The following is a 13,226-nucleotide window of genomic DNA, read 5'->3' on the forward strand; positions in this document are numbered from 1 at the left end:
GGTAACTTTTTGGACATGGGTATCCCCCCCCCACTATACCCTCTGAAAGGCTAACAATGATAAGTGCAGCTATTTATAATACCATTAAAAAAACATAGTACCCCTGGACCTAAGCATTTAATGTACATTTTTCCTCATGTCTTTACGAGTATGCTGTAAGGACATTATAAATCCTCCTATTTGACAGATGAAGAAACTAAGGCTAAAAAAATTCAAGCAAATGGCTCAAGGTCAGTAAGCTACCCTTACTGAGAGGAGGTGAACATAATATGTGAACTCAAGCTGTTTTTCTTTCAAGGCCCTTTTTCATATTCCACTGCAGAGGGACTTAGCTCTCACAGACATGCATGGATGTAGCTAAGCACCCATGCACCACACTGTCATATTATATGACTCATGGTTGGACAGAATGTAAAAGAAAACAATAAATATAAAAAGCTACATTCAATGGTCTTTATGACTGATACATCCCCAGAAACTTCTGCTTATGAATGCTTGAGTGGCCCATTTGCAAGATGTTGGGAAATTTAAATCCACATGAAGTTTTTCACACACCCCCTAAATTAACACACAAAATTATTTTAGTTCCCCTATTGTCTCTGATTCTATACTACTACTTTTTCATCTATGATGTTTAACTTTACTTTAAAAAAGAATGTAAAATAAACTCTATTCTTCTGTCATTAGAGTAGTGCACAATCTAGTAGTGCACATTAGAGTAGTCCACAATCCTGAGGTAAATGTGCTCTGGGCAAGGGATTCACCTTGATAGCATGAATAACTCCAGAAATCCTTCCCATGGTCATGCTCATTACATGTAAAAGATGAGTACACCTGAGTCTCTTGGCTGGTTCCTGCCAGTCTGTACTCCATTCCCAGGGAACCAACCAGCAGATCTGTGGGCATCAAATATCTCCCTAATGTGGTCATTGTTCATATTCAATATCAAATGGACCTTGTTCTGATATGTACATTTATATGAGACAAATTCATGATCCTCATGTTATTATTTAAAAGTCCAACCATTGGTGAAAGTGCATGCCCACCATTTAAAATAATTTATTAGGTTACCATGTATATCCTATGCAATTTACCTATAGTCACTTTCATCTTTTTTAACTTGTAGTATAGCTTGCCTATTATAATTGGTCATGCTGGTTCACTAGCATGCATCCCCTACATATTCTTAACATGTGGATAGCAATCCTGATTCATACATTACTCATGCATTCCTCATAATAACTCTACAAGGTATTTGTATTAGTTTTTCATTAGTATTAGTACTAGAGGTTTTAGGCTAAAAATGAGAAAAAAAAATCTTTATGAAGTTTATGTGACTTGCCCACAGAAATACTGGGTCAGAACCTGGTATGAACCTCAATCTTCTGGTCTTAAATTCCTTGGCCATCTTCTTATGATATCCAGTAAGGGGACAATGTGCAATTGGGAAGAGGTAGAACATGCCCAAGCAAAACTCTGCTGCTGTTACAAAAAAAAAAAAAAAGAAAATAGATGTTAAGAGCCAAACCTTAGATGTCGACTACACAAATCTTCTTAGGTCCTACAGATAATTTAATTGGAAGTAATAATAAATTGTCTACTTTGTCTATCTCTACTTTCTAAAATATCACCAAAAATACTTTTATTATGTCTATATTTTAAAGATATTGGTTTGCTGTTTGGAAACTTGCTCTTCAATGTGTCTGTTCACTGGCATTTATATTATATTTCTACCCAATATTCTGGTAGACATGAATTCATTTAAATAGAATCCTATAAACACAGCAGATGTATACAGGTATTTGTCAACATGGGAATACAATTTGTCTTTCAGGTTTGATTAACACTTGGGTTCACACCTCTACATTTTGCATACTTATTATTTCAAGAACTGAACAAAAGCACTGTCTGATAGCTAGTATCTAGTGATTTCTGTGATAGCCTTTATGACTTCTTTGTTCTGATTGTAGATCTTCTGGATTAAAGGATGACATTTCATGAATTTTCTAGATACATTTCAATACCCTTTTTCTGAAATTTTTTAAAACTGAGAGTTAAAACTATACTGCAAAACAAAATCAATCTTTCCTCACTTCCAACTTACTTGCAGATAATAGCTGTGTGGCCACAGAGTAGAATCTATGATTACTTTTTAAAAACCTACCTGCTGTGATCTTGAATGCATAAAATGAAGGAAATGATAACTGAGGCTATTTCCCAGAGAAAAAGCAATATATATGAGAGAGATATTAAGCTGCAAAACTTGAAGAAAGACTCTCCAATTTGATTAATTGAACATATATTAACATTAAAGACATGTTAAAATAAAATAAAGTAACATAGAAGCAATCTCCTTGTGCAGTAGGTGAAATAAGATTCTATTTATATTTTGGGCTTCTGGAAAATGTATAGACTACTCTGGAAGTAGACTAAAGAATGATGCTATATACTTTTGGAATTCTTCAATGCGTTAGTGCTAACATGTGAGTAATTCTGATTAGAGAAATGATCATCAATCAGATGTTCTTCTGAAGCTCTGAATTTGCTTCTAACCCATTTTGATCCACAAAATATAAAATTTGGCAGCAGTATGAAGACACACATTGTGTTTACTTAAAATATGATGCTTTTGTTTTTAAGGTTTGAGAACTACTCATATAAATATCTTTCCATTTGCCCACATCAGAATTCCTAATTATTAAACCTCAAAACCTAGCCTAACTTCAGTATCATTTCATAGGTTAGTCTAGATGATTCCTGGGATAAGTTTTGGCCTTTTAAATGACGAACTTGAGTATTAGGGATCAATATTTAGATTTACATAATGTAATCAACCTCCTGAAATCCTAGTGTTTTCAGTGATTTTCTCTCTGTTACATTCCATAAATCTGAGATCAATCTCTTGTATACTCTCTCAGGTCACCAGGAGCTACATATAACAACAGCTAACATTTTGTGAGAATTTACTCTGTGCTAGGCACATGGGTAATACTTAACCCAGAGTATTCAATTTAGTTCTCTTTATGAGGGAAGTACTATTATAATCCCTACTTTTTATGCTGAATGATTAGAGAAAGAAATTAAGGGAGCATGCTCAAGTCAAAGACTGTACTTGAATTCAGGGTCTGGTAAGCAGTCAAATCCACAGCCTTTCAGACATAATTCCCATTTTATATTCTTTTTCCACTCGAATATTCTCTGGCAGGGCTCATTTTCTATGGGCTCTCCACATGCCAATCATACCCATTCCAGGTCATCACTACTTTTGACCCTTCTGCCTAGAATAGTCTCTCCTAATGAAATCCCATAAATGCTTCAAAGCTGAGTAGAAGTTTTACCATACCTGTGAAGCTCATTGGAATGTTTCATTCCAGTGCCCCAAATTCTGAAAAAGTCTCATCTAATCTCTGGCTGAACTTTCCTATTTGATCTCAATCACCCATCCCTCCCCCCACACTAACACACTTGCACACATTTCTCTCTCCAAGTATATTTGTGAACTAGATTCCTCTGCTCCCACAACTCAAGGATTTGGGCATGGAATTAAACTCTTTTTTTTTTCTTCATTACCATTTTTCCCTTATGCCCTGTTGAAAATCTGTTCTTACCCTCACTTTCTTATTATGTTTCCTCCTCCATAGAGGTACTAGATATTTAGTCTTGCTTTTCTCCTCATCTCTCTTGAACTCTTGCTATTCAGATTTTTGCTGTTGTCCAGGCTTCAGTAACCTCTGTGTTATTCAATCCAACACCTCAGGCCTATTTCTCAACCAATATTTCTCCTTGGGTTTTGTCAATACACCTCATGTACCTTGGGGCTTTCTCCTCAGATGTGCCAAATGATTCACTGCCACCTTCCTTCAGAGTTTAACTCATGTTCAGTTTTCTCAGCCATGCCTTCCCTGACCGCGTTTAAAATGATTTCCCTATTCACAGCATACACTTAGCTATTTTCTGTTTTTTTTTTCTGGTTTTGTTTTGTTTTGCTTTGCTTTGTTTTGTTTTCAGCAGTATTTACAGCATAGGTTTAATATTTTACGGTAGTGTTTTACATTTTACCTTGCAAAGGACATCTTATTTTACTTGTATGGCTTTACTTTTGGTACCTCTCTTCAAGAGAATATATAAAGTACAGATGGACGAGAATATATTCTGTGTTTTATTGTGTTTACATATTTCTGGGATCATGAAAAAACCCTTGGTCCATAATAGACCCTCAATAAATAGTTCTGAATGAATACCAAGCCACCCAGATTTCCCTAATTCACTCCCACGGCTTCTATTCTTTTTATCATTTTTATTACTTCTTCCTGTGTGCTGATAGCCTTCACTATCATTCTATTCAAGAATGCCTGGTCATCTTTAAGATGCAACTTAAAGGCTTGTTCTTTGTTTTTCATAATAAAAATAACTTGGATTAAGGATTCAGTGCTTCTCTTCCTAACTATATCACTCTGATAGAGAAATGATCATTCATTTCTCTAAGCCTCCCTTGTCCTCCTTCTCAATGTGGATATTAATAGTTCTTGTTCCTTATGAGCATCATGTGTCTTCAATAAGTTGAGAAATAAGTGATTTAACTGCTTCTTTCATTATCTGAAACATTAGTTTTTAAATAATCAAGTAGTCAAGTTGTTGTTGTTGTTGTTGTTATTATTATTCCTGTTTCCTCTGTCCCTAAATAGTGGTAGAAATAACCATCAAATGTTATACTATGTACCCACTAGGCCAAATGTGTCTCCTAGAGGACAAAAAGTGTGTCTTATTCATCTTTACATCTTCAGAGCTTAATGATAATTCAGTGCCTCATAAATGAAACAGTGCTAACTTAATGTCAAGTGTTAATATTTTATTAGATACTATGTTCAGGAGTCTACAAACACCATGCCAATTTATTTCTCATAACATCCCCATTAAGTAATTTTTTTTTTTAAATTTACTTCAGAACATTCAATCAGGTCACATACTTTTTGCAGATCACTCAATTAGTAAGTGATAAAACTGGAACTAGAATTTAGGTCTTTCTAACCAAAAATCTGCTCTGCATTACTTTTTAAATTTTTTAAAATTTTATATTTAAATATATATTTTTAATTTTTTAGTTGTAGTTGGACAAAATATTTTTATTTCACTTATTTATTTTTATATGATGCTGAGGATCCAATCCAGGGCTTTGCACACGCTAAGCAAGCCCTCTACCTCTAAGCCACAACCATGCAATGATAAAGGATGGATGGATGGATGAATAGGTAAATAGATTGATGGAAAGAAGGAGAGACAAATGATGAGGACTGTTCTTGGCCATTCCAACCCTACTCTTTCTCCTTATTCACTCACATCCATATTCTGGAACATACGCTGTCCTGCAATGTTTTAGCAATTAGCCATACAATGACTAGAATTATTATTTCAGTTTTTTTTCTTCTTTTTAAAATTGATATCCATTGAGGCAAGCATTGAATCTCTTTGTTAAGCAAATGTTCTGTGGGCTGCTTTGGCTCTGACCAAGATTTTTAACAATTTCAGGTAGATATAGACAGCATAATACCATAAGCATGTGGACAGGCTCCAGAGTCAGTTTGTGGAATCTTCCCAACTACACTGCTTACTACCTCTGCAACCTTTGGCCAGGGGCTTAGACTCAACTTGTCTTAGCTACTGCAATGGCAGAGTGAAGATAATCTTTGACCACTGATTGGATTTAGTATAAATGATTGTTGATTCATGACATTTTTAAACTGGCATATAGTATAGTCTAATACATTTTAGCTTTTTTCCTTGGGTTATGTTTCTTCTGTACAGATATATTAGATATACTTAATCACAAATGATCTTAAATGTTTTCAGAAGAATACCTTAAATCACAAATTTAAATTTTATTTTTGTGTACAAGATGGCCAGTCTTATTGTTATTATAACTAATCATTCCTCTTTTACTTTGGTGATTCAATTAGTCACTCCACTAAGGCCATCATATACACTGTTTCCATTCATCACTGCAACCCCAGCAGGATCACTCCTCCAATCAAAGCATATCCGACAAACTCTCATAAAGACCGTGATGGAGCTTGAATTTTAACCTGATTCTTTCTGAATCCACATTCCACCCTCTTTTAATAACCCTAAGTTGACCACCAACCACCATTTTATCTCAGCCTAGCAAGAGATGTTGGGAGTTTAAAATAAGTGACTTCATTTTGCAATCTCTACCAGGTACAAACAATAGCTCTAAGCCTGCTTGTATAGACAGTCTTTGGGGAATCACTTGAATTTTGCTATCTTGGATCAAATGCTGCAGACACAGAAACATGTCAGATTGTGAATGCTCCCAGGAGATTCTCTGTTTACAAGCTAGTAACAGCTTTGACTTTGCATATGTAGACTTAAAAAAATCCCTGACAGGTAAAATGTAGCTATGTATCTTCTTTTAATAGGATTCTTTATACAGATGTATTGCCAGGAGAGCAAACTCTCCATAGGGTATGATTTCCCATCAAGTGTCTATCTAGACCGGTTGGGTAAAATTGTTATCAAAATCCTGCTGCAATGGTTAACATTCTCCAAGATGTAAAATTCTGAATATGAGACATATGACTTTTCTAAGAATTAATGTCTTGGTCTTGTGTTTGTTTGGATCATTCTTTTTAAATTCTTAAAAGGAAGTAAGTGTGCCCAATTTTGTGAGGTCTCCAACAAACAGAACAGTACTTACCTGTGACCCTTATGAAAATAACACAAAGAGAGGCAAACAGAAAAAAAAAAAACAGAAAAGGCTACAAGGAGGATTTTGAGTAAGATACAACTGCTTCATTGACTAAAAATTTGGTAGGATTATTCATGACCACTGTATTGCAAGTCAGCAATCTATTACATGGTAGGTTAGAGGGCATTCGTGTTTTTAAAAGAGTGTGGCCCCTTGTTTGTCATCTAATTCCTCCTTGTAGCACCTGGGACAGCTCACTAAGCTAAATATATTTACCAGTAGCATTTGAGGCCTCTGTATCAAAGGATGCACTTCAACATTAGAAGGAAAGGTTTGACTACAATTTAAGGATATATGTAGGACATGCAATTCCTGGGCTTTGACTATGTTGCTTTTATCAAAAGATTGTCTAGGTATGATATAATACTCAAAAAGACCTTTATGAACATAAACATGGTAAGATATTTTATATGAGATGATAACTTCTTCGTATCCTGGGCTCAACCAGAATGGTAGAATTAAGAGAAATAATAGAACAACTGGCATAAAAATTAATGCTTGTAATTTCAGATATTTCAGAATACAAGTATTCTTGAACTTGGTAGCCAGATATTAACTGGTTAAAACTGAGTTGTGAATACTTTCTTAAAGGACACAAATACATCATCCATATCTCAGATTTCAAATTACGGCTAGTATGAATAATTTCTATTCTGAAGGTGTTATAGATAAATGCTCACTGCCAAGGTTAATAACAGTAACAGGAACAGAATAAATACCTATTGGGTGAGAAAACAGAATAAGGAACAAATTGCAGATGGTTTCAAATCAATCACACCTAAATATGGTGGGGAAGATATAACTGTTTAATGTTTTAAAAGGTTCAATGCTTTTTAATATAGTCTGGAAAATAAAGATAGTATTTAACATATAATTGTATATTTGAACTTTAGGGATATCATGTTAATCCTTGGCCCCGAAAGCTTTGACATCTCACTGATACCCACTCTAAAGTTGAAATGCTTAGTTTATTTTTTATTTTTATTTTAAAGAGAGAGTGAGAGAGGAGAGAGAGAGAGAGAGAGAGAGAGAGAGAGAGAGAGAGAGAGAGAATTTTTAATATTTTTTTTTTAGTTCTCGGAGGACACAACATCTTTGTATGTGGTGCTGAGGATCGAACCCGGGCCACACGCATGCCAGGCGAGCATGCTACCGCTTGAGCCACATCCCCAGCCCGTTGAAATGCTTAGGAGAAAACTCTTCTCTCCTTTGGTATAAACCTACCTTTACAGTTTTCCTTTCCATCCCTGTACTCCTGCCAAAAATAACTTATAATTCCTCACCTTTTTTCCCTTGTTCATCTATTTTATTTCTGCTTGTAATGACCTTTCCTGATTCTCTGCCTTTGTAAAGCCCTCTCCCCTTCAAAGTCTAATTCGTATACTTTTTCTTCCCAGACAAATCCCCCTCATGAATAGGCCTGTCCATACTATGAAATCATGCAGGTTTATTGTTGTTTGTTCTTTTCTCATGTTATTTTTTTATTATAGTTAATTTCATTTGTGACTTACTTTTCTAAGTGATTCTTGAGCATCTCTTTAGCTTTTTCTTTTTAATATCTACCTTTCCCATAATATAGTTACATTTGATTATCAATTATTCATTCATTCATATAATATAAAATGCATGCTATATCATAAAATTAATTTGTCATGAGATACTATCTTAACAGTTAAGTTCTCTTTACAATCTGTAGATTACATATATTTCATACCCTACACAATCATATTGATTGCCTGCAATGGATGAGTACCCAGTACAAATCATTTTTTTTTCAAAACAATGTAAATGCACTATTATTTTAGTTCCTATCACATCATAGAGTCCCCTCCATAAATTTCTAATTAGTCCCTCTTGGCAGAAACCTTGAACTTTAATAAATGTATGTTCCACAAATATGGTGATAGAACAAATGCATGAATGAAGTTAGGGCATTTCTCTTTTTTAATATTTATTTTAGTTATAATTGGACACAATACCTTTATTTGTTAATTTTTATGTGGTGCTGACAATTGAACCCAGGGACTTGCACATGGCTAGGCAAGTGCTCTACTGCTGAGCCACAACCCCAGCCCCAAGGCATTTCTTTTTACTAAGAAAAAGTAATACTTTCTTTACAAATTTCCAACAATGAGAATTGCAAAAGAAGGAACTTCAAGGTACAGAGACCTACGGGGGGTCATATTTTTTAGGTCTAAAGATGAATCACTCCTGACATATGAGTTTAGCCACACCCCATTCTCCCACCACCATAACTGAAAATGCTTTCTATCAGCTAGTACTCCCAGGGGAAGAGCTCTATCTGAACCTTGAGTATTTACTTTCTGATTGGTCTCTGTGGCCAGATACATCACAAATAGAATGAGAAGGGAATGGAGATAATTCCTAAGAATGTTCTTCGAGCACTGAAAAAGACCTTCTTCCTCCTCCCTCAGGTGAGAACAGGGGCTGGATCAAGCCATGTTCCTTCCTTGAGCTCCCACTCTTCACTCTGATAGTGATGGTGGAATGAGAATCAAACCACCATCATTGAATTACAAAGGCCAGAAAGTGCCTATCACAAAATCAGTAATGATATTTTAAAACACAGCTTGTGACTAAAATTTTGAAAAACTCAAATTGTCCACTTCCCCAAGAAAAGCTATATAGTGTCTGAACATATTGTGAATTTTTTGTTTCACAAATGAAATGAATGGAGGTAGCTAAGGGTTTTCCTAATGGTAACACAGTTGTTTATAAAGCAGGGCTGCAAACACCATACGTTTATCTATGCTACAAGGATGAGCCCCCGAGCAGTTAGGGCAAGGTTTGGGGAACATCTTTTTATTCACAATAATGTCAATATGGAACCAGAAAACAGCCTGGAATAATGTTTAAAAGAGGAGTTCAGAGCTACAACTTGAAAAGCATATATGTGTTAGCTTTACATCATATAACCAAAAACCTGATATAGGTCCATTTGGGCTTATGGCCTTAGGGTTTGCAGTACATGACCAGTTGGCCCTGTTGCTTTGGATTTGTGGCAGTACATCATGGGGAGAGCAAATGTTCACCTCATGCCCAGGAAGGAAAGAGAAGAAGGAGCAGGGGTTCCACAATTCTGTTCAAGAGCATATCCCCAGTGACTGAGAGACCTCAAAATAGGCCTCATCTCTTAGAATATTCACCACCTTCCAATAGTACTCTGGGCTAAGAACCAGTCCTTAAACTCATAACCCTTTGGAAGACACTCCAAATCCTAACCATAGCAATGTCCAAGGGGGTATTGGATGAAGGTGTACCACAGGGGTGTGGCAGCCAGAACCAAGGGATACAATGAGGACAGCAGAATATGGAATCAGACAAGCAGCTAAATCAGGACTTCAATTTCTTTACCTACTTTATGGTCTGAAGCAAATTACTCTCTGAACCTCTGTTTCTTCCTTAAGGAAAGAGAGATAAAAAGAGATCCCACCTCAAAAAGCAGCTATGAGGATTTATTGAGATTTTATGTAAAACATGTTTAATATTTAGCTCAATGAATTAATATCATCATCACTAACTCTAACATAAAGAACAGGTGAAGCAGTGGCTCAATTACATATGCAAGAATGACTGATTCTTTCTTATAACCCAACTGCAAGTTTTTCTTTTTTTGGGTTACCAGGGATTTAATTTAGGGGCATTTAGCCACTAAGACACACCCAGCCCTACTTTATATTTCATTTAGCAACAGGGTCTCATTAAGTTGCTTAGTGCCTTGCTAAATTGCTGAGGCGAGCTTCGAACTGGGATCCTCCTACCTTAGCCTTCCAAGCAACTGGGATTCCAGGCTTGGACCACTGTGCCCAGTGCAATTTTTCATTTGCTCTCTCAGATGTGTTCCATGTATAGGCCGGATTCCTGTAAAGGGCTGGATAAGAGGGACTTAGTCTTAATTTCAATTTTACCTGTCATTTAAATAATCCTGAAGAATGCTTCTTCCTGTTCACATACAGTGAGGAAGCAAGAATTGCTCTAGCCTAGGGATGTGTTTCTCTACCAGACTTTGCCCCTGAGGCATTGGGCTTATCTTTTAGGAGAGGAGGTAGAACTGGAGACAAGGACAAAGATACGGGGTGTATTATTTTGGGTCAGGCAGGGATCCCTCTTCCTCTTCCCCTCCCTCTCCCTTGCTTCCTCATTTCAATCCTAGCAGTAGGTATTAATAATTTTATTTATCATATAAGAAAACTGTGACTCTGATATGAAAGTTATCTATCTACCCAAGATCACCTAGCTAGGAATTGGCAGCTCCATAATTAGAATAATGTGTAATGGGCTCTAAAACCTATGCTTTTTCTAGTACTACCAAGTTTTGCAAAATTAAAGATTCTTTTGTGGTTCCTTCTTGTTTCAATTCTTATCAGTAGCAGTTGGCAGAACTGCAAATTCTGGATCAAGAGACAAAAGTTCGCTGCTCTGGACCCAGCTCTTTGGCTGTTCTGTGGCTCCCTCTTCATTAAGTGGTGCCTCATTTGCATAATTTCCTGCTCACTGAAGTAGATATATTACAAAACTGTTTATAAACCAGATCTCACAGTATCTCAGGGTGGATTTCTATATGGTCCTTTTTCTTCCCTGGATTCTCAAGAGCTGATTGTGCATGTTTCCCCCGATCCTGTGAGTTTTCAGGTCATATTCCAGCTTTAGCCCCCTTCCTTCCTTCTCTAGTAAAGTGCTCTCTTGCTTACCCCAACAAATACCTCCTGCATGAGCGATTAGGCAAGCACTGGCTTTGGGCTTTGCTATGTGAAATTACTCCTTGAGGGTGGGATGGACGAGTCAGGAGTTCACAGCTGCCATTACTCCTGAAGGAAAGTACAAAGTATATTAATCTTAATGATATATATGAGCTATTTGTGGTTGTGAAAAATGTAATGTAGCAATATGCACGCATATTATTAAGTATGTTAGTTTATAAGCTTTATATGATTATGATACTGTTTTCATGTAGTTCATTATTTATTCCCTTTGTACTTCTTGGAACATGACTCAATTATAATGAAACACACACCAAAAAAAAAAAAAAAAAGAAAAAGAAAAAGAAATGGAAAAAATATGGTTGAATAAAAAAAAAAAAAGTCTAATAGAACCTAAGGTTTGAAATCCTAGCCCAGTTTAAACTTTGTGTCTAGGGCTAGGGATGTAGCTCAGTGGTAGAACACTTGCCTACCATAGGTGAGACGAGATTCAGTACCTAGCATCACACACACATGCACACATACACACACACACACACACACACACACACACACACAAGTTGTGCTTATTCTCTGCAGAAAGTAAATGTTAGCAAGCATTGCAACTTAAGAAGTTCTTCCAAGGGCCAGGCCATAGAAACAGTTACTATCTTTCAAATATTTACTGTGCATTAGATAAGGTCTTTCTGTGCATTAGATAAGGAAAATCGTGCTGTGGTAGGATAGTAAATGCAGACATTTCCAGGAGCGGATAATTACCATGGCTAATGTTTATTTCTTGAGGGGTTTTTGTGTGCCAAGTAACATCTGAGACATTTATAGGTAGTATTGCATATAAGACATTGAACTTGAGACTTTTTAATCCTCATTTTATATCTGGAAAACCAAAGAATCAGTGAGTTACCCAGCTGGCGAGTGGTAGAGTACACTCACCCCTGGAACATCAGCTTCAGGCTTATCTTTAGCACCTCTCTCTGTTTCCTTCTAAATAGCTAAGGTGTCCAGGAATAAGACAGTACTCAGTAATTTCAGAATTAGAAACTGGAGAGTAGAAGCATGCTGAAAACATGTAATTAAATAAGGATGATAATGACGATAAATGTGCTGATCATCTTTGGCTGGTCTTTGGGCCAATTTCCACATCTGGGCAGCTCAGGTCCAGCAGTGGATATTGATGTAAAGCAAACTTAAACAGATCTGTGAACTTGAAACTTGGAACAGATTCTTGAAAATACTTATACCAAGCTCTGATTTGAAGGAATTTGAAGATAATTGTTCTGTTGTCTAAATACGACCTTAGAGACAAAGACTCATAATTTCAAAGATCCAGATACATTTTTAGACTGCTCCACCTACATTTTTATGATTATTGTTATTTTTAAATTTTTATCATAACAGAAGCAATGGTTTACTATGGGGAATTTTTAGAAACATTATGTTGTCTTTCCATTACAGGCTGTTACAGAAACACAGTAAGGTAAACAGAGAAGGTTCATTGTTAGTTTAAAGAAATCCATTAATTTATATTGTATCTTGTACTTCAAAAAGACAATGGTACCTTGGCTATGAATGCTTCCTGGACAAAAGCAATTAAACATAAAAAACATTTCTTCATAGCATGTCAAATCTTCAAAAAGAAGGCATCAAAGAATCCAAAATGAAATCAACATTTTTTTTTTAAATTGCAGAATGAATTTTACTTGAATAGATAAGCAAGTCTTTTCAGTATTTTTTTTAACTAG

This window comes from Urocitellus parryii, chromosome 10 (genome assembly GCF_045843805.1).
Source record: "Urocitellus parryii isolate mUroPar1 chromosome 10, mUroPar1.hap1, whole genome shotgun sequence".
Taxonomy (NCBI): Eukaryota; Metazoa; Chordata; class Mammalia; order Rodentia; family Sciuridae; genus Urocitellus; species Urocitellus parryii.